Source organism: Elaeis guineensis, unplaced genomic scaffold (genome assembly GCF_000442705.2).
Source record: "Elaeis guineensis isolate ETL-2024a unplaced genomic scaffold, EG11 Super_Scaffold_1000033, whole genome shotgun sequence".
Lineage (NCBI taxonomy): Eukaryota > Viridiplantae > Streptophyta > Magnoliopsida > Arecales > Arecaceae > Elaeis > Elaeis guineensis.
Window position 1 is genome coordinate 11,818,880 of NW_027332424.1, and position 7,215 is coordinate 11,826,094.

Below are 7,215 nucleotides of genomic sequence, written 5' to 3' on the forward strand. Positions count from 1 at the left end.
GCCCAAAACTTAATTAAGAATTAAGAAGTTGTTTGATTAGGTTCTAGGATTGTGAATTGAAGAACCTAAGACACAAATCATAACACATTGGGTTAATGGGTTAGTGGGAATTAGGTCCATTAATTGAGTTAGACCTATGGTTAGATTAAAGATGGACTTAATTAGAGAATTGACTAAATCTAATCAATTGTTGTCTTAGATTAGGTCAAGGATTCTCTAGATCAATTACAATAGTTGTAGTTGGTCAAGTCCATGTCTTTAACGAGAACCAAATGGACTTAATTTTTGGCTAAGCGGTCTAGCACGAACTGTTAGGTTGATCTAATCGAAACTAATTAAACCAGTTGGTGTCTAAGGTAAACCAGACTGGTGGTTTTTAATTGGGAGCCCGCTTACCTGGCCATTTCTGATGGTGTCTAAGGCAAGCTTTGGCAGACCCTCCCACTGATCGAACTTACCTGGCCTCTTGGTGAAATTATGTTTTGATCGGATCACTTGACTATTCGAGCTGACCCATGTCAGCTAGGTAAATCAGTGTGACTAATTTAGGTGCTCCTAGACCAGCCCTTTTAATGGTCTCCCTTAAGCTGACTTGGTGAAGCCAGTGGGAGGATCATGATAAGCTGGTTCATCTGACCTCATCCTCTATATTATTTAAATCCTCTATAATTATTAGGTCCTTAAAATGACAAAGTTATGGAGATAACTGAGTCATAGCCTCCCATTAAGGTGTTTGATAATGATTCCATTAACTCAATAATCATTGCAGACCCAAAGGCCTGGTGCTTGTTGACTAATGGAATTATCACTCATCATATGACGACTTGGAAGTGTCTCTCTAATGGTGGTTAGGTGAGCCAACCAAAGTTGGGCTTAATCATTCGTTGGTTAGATACACCATGTATGATCATGTTAATGGTTGGACCTAACTGGATCCTTACAGTGGAGGCCAAAGCCTACTGATTAGGTTTCTGGGGCAAAATTAAAATTACTAGAAATTGTTTAGAGAAACAATTGGTTATAAACCTATCCTTAGATGTACATGGGTTGGCCAACCAAAGTTGGGCTTGTGTGCAGTCTAAGTGGATTCTAGTACCCACTAAGGAATTAGGGTAATTCTTCGAATTGGAGGTAGAGGCTACCAATTCGAATAAAATAGTGGGAGAAACCTTTTGATTAAAGTTCAAATCTTTAGGTTTAATGAATCAATTACTAATTAGGTTATGGTTCTCCTTTGTGCAAATATGGCCACTTCCCTATCGCTCCGATCATTGTTGGACAATGATAAGTTGGTGGGACCCAACTTCGGTAGCTGGTACCGAAAGTTGAAGATAGTCCTGGAGCATGAACGGATCCTATATGTGATAATGGATCCTGCACCTGAGGAGCCAGCTGCCAATGCACGTGGAACAGTCAGAGACACTTACCAGAAGTGGCTCAGTGATCGGACCACGATGCGCTGTATCATGCTGGCTACCATGAGCGACGAGTTCAGTCGCAGATTCGAGACGGCTCAACCAAAGGACATGCTTCAAGTGTTGGAGGATGCCTTTGGCACACCCGATGACGTGGAGAGGCACAAGACTAGTTGTGCCATCTTCAACGCCAAAATGCGGGATGGTGCCTCTGTCACTGATCATGTATTGTACATGATCGAGCTGATGGAACGATTGAGCAAGCTCGACTTTCTCTTGCATGAGCAGCTTGGGAAAGATGCAATACTGAACTCGCTGCCCAAGTCTTATCTCCCATTCCTCACTCATTATAGAATGACAAAGCCTGAAGTAAACTACCATGGATTACTGGGGTTGCTTCAGAACTTTGAGAAGGATCACCAACTCCTCAAGGAGTCGGTGAACTCAGTGGGAGGTTCATCTTCTGGTTCTCGATCCTTTGAGAAAGGGAAGAAGAACAAGAAGAAGAAAGTGAAGAAGGTGCAAGTTCAGGCTGGGACATCAGTGCAGAGTCAGACCAAAAAGATCAAGCATGATAAGAGTCTATTCAACTAGCAAGCATCCTAGATTAGATAGTGTGTCAGATATCTACTTATGGCACTGTAGGCTAGGTCATATAAACAAGAATAGAATAAACAGGTTGACTCAAGAGGGAATCCTCGAAGTTAGTGATTGTGAATCACTACCAACCTGTGAGTCCTGTCTTCTTGGTAAAATGACCAAGTCACCTTTTACTAGAAAAGGTGAGAGAGCTACTGAGCTCTTGGGCCTAATACATACTGATGTATGCGGACCCATGAGCACCAGTGCTAGAGGTGGATATTTTTACTTCATAACTTTCACGGATGACCTATCTCGATATGGATATGTCTATCTGATGAAACATAAGTTGGATTCATTTGAAATGTTCAAACGATTCCGAAGTAAAGTAGAAAAACAAACTGGGAAGAGTATTAAAACTCTTCGATCTGATCGAGGAGGAGAATACCTTTCTAGTAAATTTCTCACATATCTAGGAGAGAATGGGATTCTCTCCCAATGGACTCCTCCAGGAACACCACAGCATAATGGTGTGTCTGAAAGGAGGAATCAGACTCTGTTAGACATGGTCCGATCCATGATGGATTTTGCTAGCTTGCCGATATCCTTCTAGGGATATGCACTCGAATCGACCTGTTATCTGTTAAATAGGGTTCCAAGTAAGTCTGTAATTAAGACTCCATATGAGATATGGACAGGGCGTAAGCCAGTACTTTCACACCTTAGGGTCTGGGGGTGCCCGGCCTATGTCAAACAATTAGTCACAGACAAACTTGGACCTAGATCTGACAAATGCTCATTCATAGGGTACCCTAAAGAGACAAAAGGATATTTTCTCTACCATGCTGATGAACAAAAGGTGTTCGTCAGCCTTAAGGCAATCTTTTTAGAAAAAGAGTTCCTTGGTGAAGGAACCGTTGCCTCTAAGGTTGAACTTGATGAAGTTCAACAGGTAGAAGGACCGACACCAATAGCTGAACCTGAGTCGGATATGATTAGATCAGATCCAGAGCCCAATATACCTGCACCATTAAGGCGATCCGGTAGAGTACCGCGTCAGCCAGACAGATACTACGATTTCTTGGTCTGGGACGGAGATCCCATCGAACTTGATGAGAATAATGAGGATCCGATCACTTATATGGATGCAATGCAGAGACCTGATTCTGAGAAATGGCTTGAAGCCATGAAATTCGAAATGGAGTCCATGAAGGTCAACGATGTATGAACATTGATTGACCCACCTGAAGGGGTTAAACCCATTGGGTGTAAATGGGTCTTCAAAAGGAAGAGGGGCGCAGACGGAAAGGTGGAGACCTATAAAGCCCGTCTGGTCACCAAGGGGTATCATCAACGTTATGGTATTGACTATGACGAGACATTTTCCCTTGTGACAATGCTCAAATTCATTCGGATAATGCTTGCAATAGCTACCCATCTGGATTATGAGATCTGGTAGATGGATGTAAAGACAGCTTTCCTGAATGGAGAGCTGACTGAAGAGGTGTATATGATACAACCTGAGGGGTTTACATCCACAGATGAGTCCAAGGTGTGAAAGCTTCAGAGATCCATTTATGGACTGAAGCAAGCTTCTCAGAGTTGGAACATGCATTTTGATAAGGTGATCAAAATGTATGGCTTCATTAAGAATGGAGAAGAGCCCTGCATCTATAAATGGGCAAATGGTCCAGTTGTGGTATTCCTTGTCTTGTACGTGGATGACATTCTCTTAATCGGGAATGACATCCCCGCACTATAGGGAATAAAAGTTTGGTTGTCATCACAGTTCTCCATGAAGGACTTGGGTGAAGCATCCTACATCCTAGGGATGAAGATCTATAGGGATAGATCTAAAAGGATGGTTGGGTTATCCCAGTCCATGTACATAGACACTGTGTTGAAGAGGTTCAGCATGGAGAATTCCAAGAAGGGCTATCTATCGATAGGCCATGGAATTTCTCTCTCTAAGAAGGATTGTCCGACAACTCCTGAAGAGAGAGATCGTATGAGTAGAGTCCCATATGCTTCAGCCGTGGGATCTATCATGTACGCCATGACATGTACAAGACCAGATGTGGCATACTCACTAGGAGTAGTGAGTAGATACCAATCTGATCCTGGGGAAAATCACTGAAAAGTGGTTAAAGCCATCCTTAAGTATTTGAGAAATACTAAGGACCAATGGTTGGTTTATGGCGAGTCAGATCTGAAACTTTTGGGATTCACAGACTCCAGCTTCCAATCTGACCATGATGACAGCAGGAGCGTGTCGGATTATATCTTTACTCTGAATGATGGAGCCATCTGCTGGAAGAGTTCCAAGCAGCATACTGTGGCAGACTCTGTTTGTGAAGTGGAGTACATCGCAGCATCGAATGCCGTGAAGGAAGCTGTGTGGCCAAGGAAATTCATCAATGAGCTCGGAGTAGCACCCTCCCTCGATGGTCCAGTCCTGCTCTACTGCGACAGCACTGGTGCCATAGCTCAGGTGAAGGAACTCAAAGCACATCAGCGGACGAAGCACATCTTGCGCTGCTTCCACCTGGTCTGGGAGATCATGGATCGAGGTGACGTCGACCTTCAGAAGATCGACAGAAAGGAGAACCTAGCCGACGCCTTCACTAAAGCTCTGACAATAAAGGAGTTCGACAACCACAAGTCGAAGATGGATATTAGATACTGTGCCGAGTGGCTTTAGGACAAGTGGGAGTTGTTGGAAAATGTGTCCCAAAAAGCCAATCGTCAAGCTGTTGACGGTTGAGCAACCAAGTATTGTAATTGATTTGTTAATAAATAAATATATATTTGGCATCTTCATCATAAGCTTTCATCTTCTAATGAACTCCGTTGTTATGATGAAGTCCTTAGGACTATTTAAGTTCGATAAAGAGAGGATTTATCGATTAGTCCTTAAAACTGTTCACGACCAAATGATAAGCTGTTAATAAGGACGACAGCTTCTATCGAGCATAGGTCGCTGTAGGCTATATGGGTTCGTTGTCCTCTTAATCAAAGAGTGTGGAGACACTGGTATGGCATACAGGTGAGATGTGACGGTACATCATCATTGAACGTGACCAACTCCAGAGTATTCTGCTGTCGAGAATGTGTCTGATGGGATATAGGTATAAGTGTCCCTTAGACTTGAGATCGCCTCAGTGACTTGCAAGCAACTCACTGTGCTTTGGTACTGGACTAACTGAATTTCTAATTCAGAGACGGAAGGCTTCTGGGCACAGTCAAGTACTTGTGAAGTCAGAGTGTGATCGAGATGGGATTGACCACTCCAAGAGTTGGAGAAGAATGAGTCGCTGTATTTCAATTTAGCAAAACCTTGGCCAGGGTAATCCATCAGATGGATTTGATATTTTGAAATACAATGTGGACAACCTGATCAGAGTTGACAGTTAAACTCTGGGGTGTCCTATGATCATTTTGATCGAGGGGATGAATTATATGAAAACTATATCCGCATGGGTTCTAAGGATGTTGTTCTACACATTCGACCTATCCGGTCATCGGGTACCATTGCTAGATGGTCACTTCGATTGGTATAGGAATTTGTTTCTATACTACCAGCTTAGGTTTGGACCTATGAGGTCACACACATTAGAGTTCATGATCCGATCGGATGGTTGATCAAAGATTAAGAATCGTTCTAGGGTTAAATGATCAATACGATTGATATTTAACCCAGTACAAGTGTTGCAGGAGGATCGATTAGCAATTTGATTGCTAATTGGCTTAATTTGATTAAGTCAATGGGCTGAGATTAAGTCTAATTAAATATGATTTAATTAGATTTGGTTTGGGCTTGATTGGATCAAGTTCAATTGGTTTATTGGATAAGCCAAGTGCAAGGAAAAACTAGTCCTAGTTCAACTAGGACTTGGGTCAATCTAATTTTTAATTTGATTAAAAATTAAATCAGATTTAAATCTAATTTAATCTGATTAAATTAGATTCTTAATTGGGTTATGACCTATTTTAATTGGGTTGATCTAATTTTGATTTGATTTGGTTTGGGAAACCAAATTAAAACAAGTCATAAGACAGAATCCTAGTAGGACTAGGATTCCACCTTGCGCCACATAAGCCTTCTCCACGCCCTCTCTCTTATTCAATGCCAATCTCCACTTACTTTGTGTGATAAAAGCCCTCTCCCAGATCTCTCCCACGTTCACAAAAGGTCTCCTCTCTTCTTTCTTACATGGAAGGTGGTTTGGATCAAATCTAAAAGGAATAAGTTTGGATTTCGAATTCTATGAGATAGAGTTTTAGAAATCCAAAACTCTTTCAATTTTGCACCGAATTTATCCAAATTTTTTTTAAAAATTTCATGGCTTTTAGGGTATACATTGTGCACCCTTTTCTGGTAATCTATGCACGAAAATATGAAGGATGTGCTCAAGAGTTGTGCGTCCCTTAACTTGCCATGTTTGGATAAGCCTTGACTAGGTGTTTGACCTAGACAAGGACTCTATCATATCTCTCTATATAAGATGAGTTTCTTCATAAAAGTTTAGGAGAAGTTAGATATTTAAGAGATCTTTGTGCTATCTAAAAATTAGAGAGAAATACTTTTGGGTAGTGGAGATATAAAAGATGCAAGTTTGGGTGTCTAGAGAGAAAAACGTGAAGAAGAAGAGGGTCTTCTTCTAGGGTTTTTGTTTTCATATCTTTCCTCCCTCCATCTTGAGTTTCTTGAGAGTGTCTTAGATTGAAACTCCTCCTTCTACTTTTCATCTTTGGAAGAGTCCAAATCAAGAAGAAGGAGGCACCTGATCAACCATCAAAGAAGAATCAGCGCAGTACTAGCATACTGTGCTGATTTCCTGAAGCAGGACTTCTGATCGAGATTCGTGGGCTCGTGTGGACGACTCCTAGAGGTCGGATGCATGTGTGGCTTGCAACATCATCCTCAAGCCCAGATCAACAAGGTTAGAATGTCTAACTTGCAAGGTAATAGATCTGATCTATTGTTTAATACATACATTAGATGTAGTATAGAAACATGTTGATATGATCAACATGTAGTTCATGCTATATTTATATATTTTAATTTTTGATTTAATGCTATGTAATAATCATATAATAGGATCTTAGATCTAGGGATTTTTTGATTTTAGAAAATAAATTTTGATTTATTTTAGTCTTCCGCTGTATGATCTTGAAAAAGTTTCAAGATCTAACCCTGAAACCCTAGATATGGTTCTTA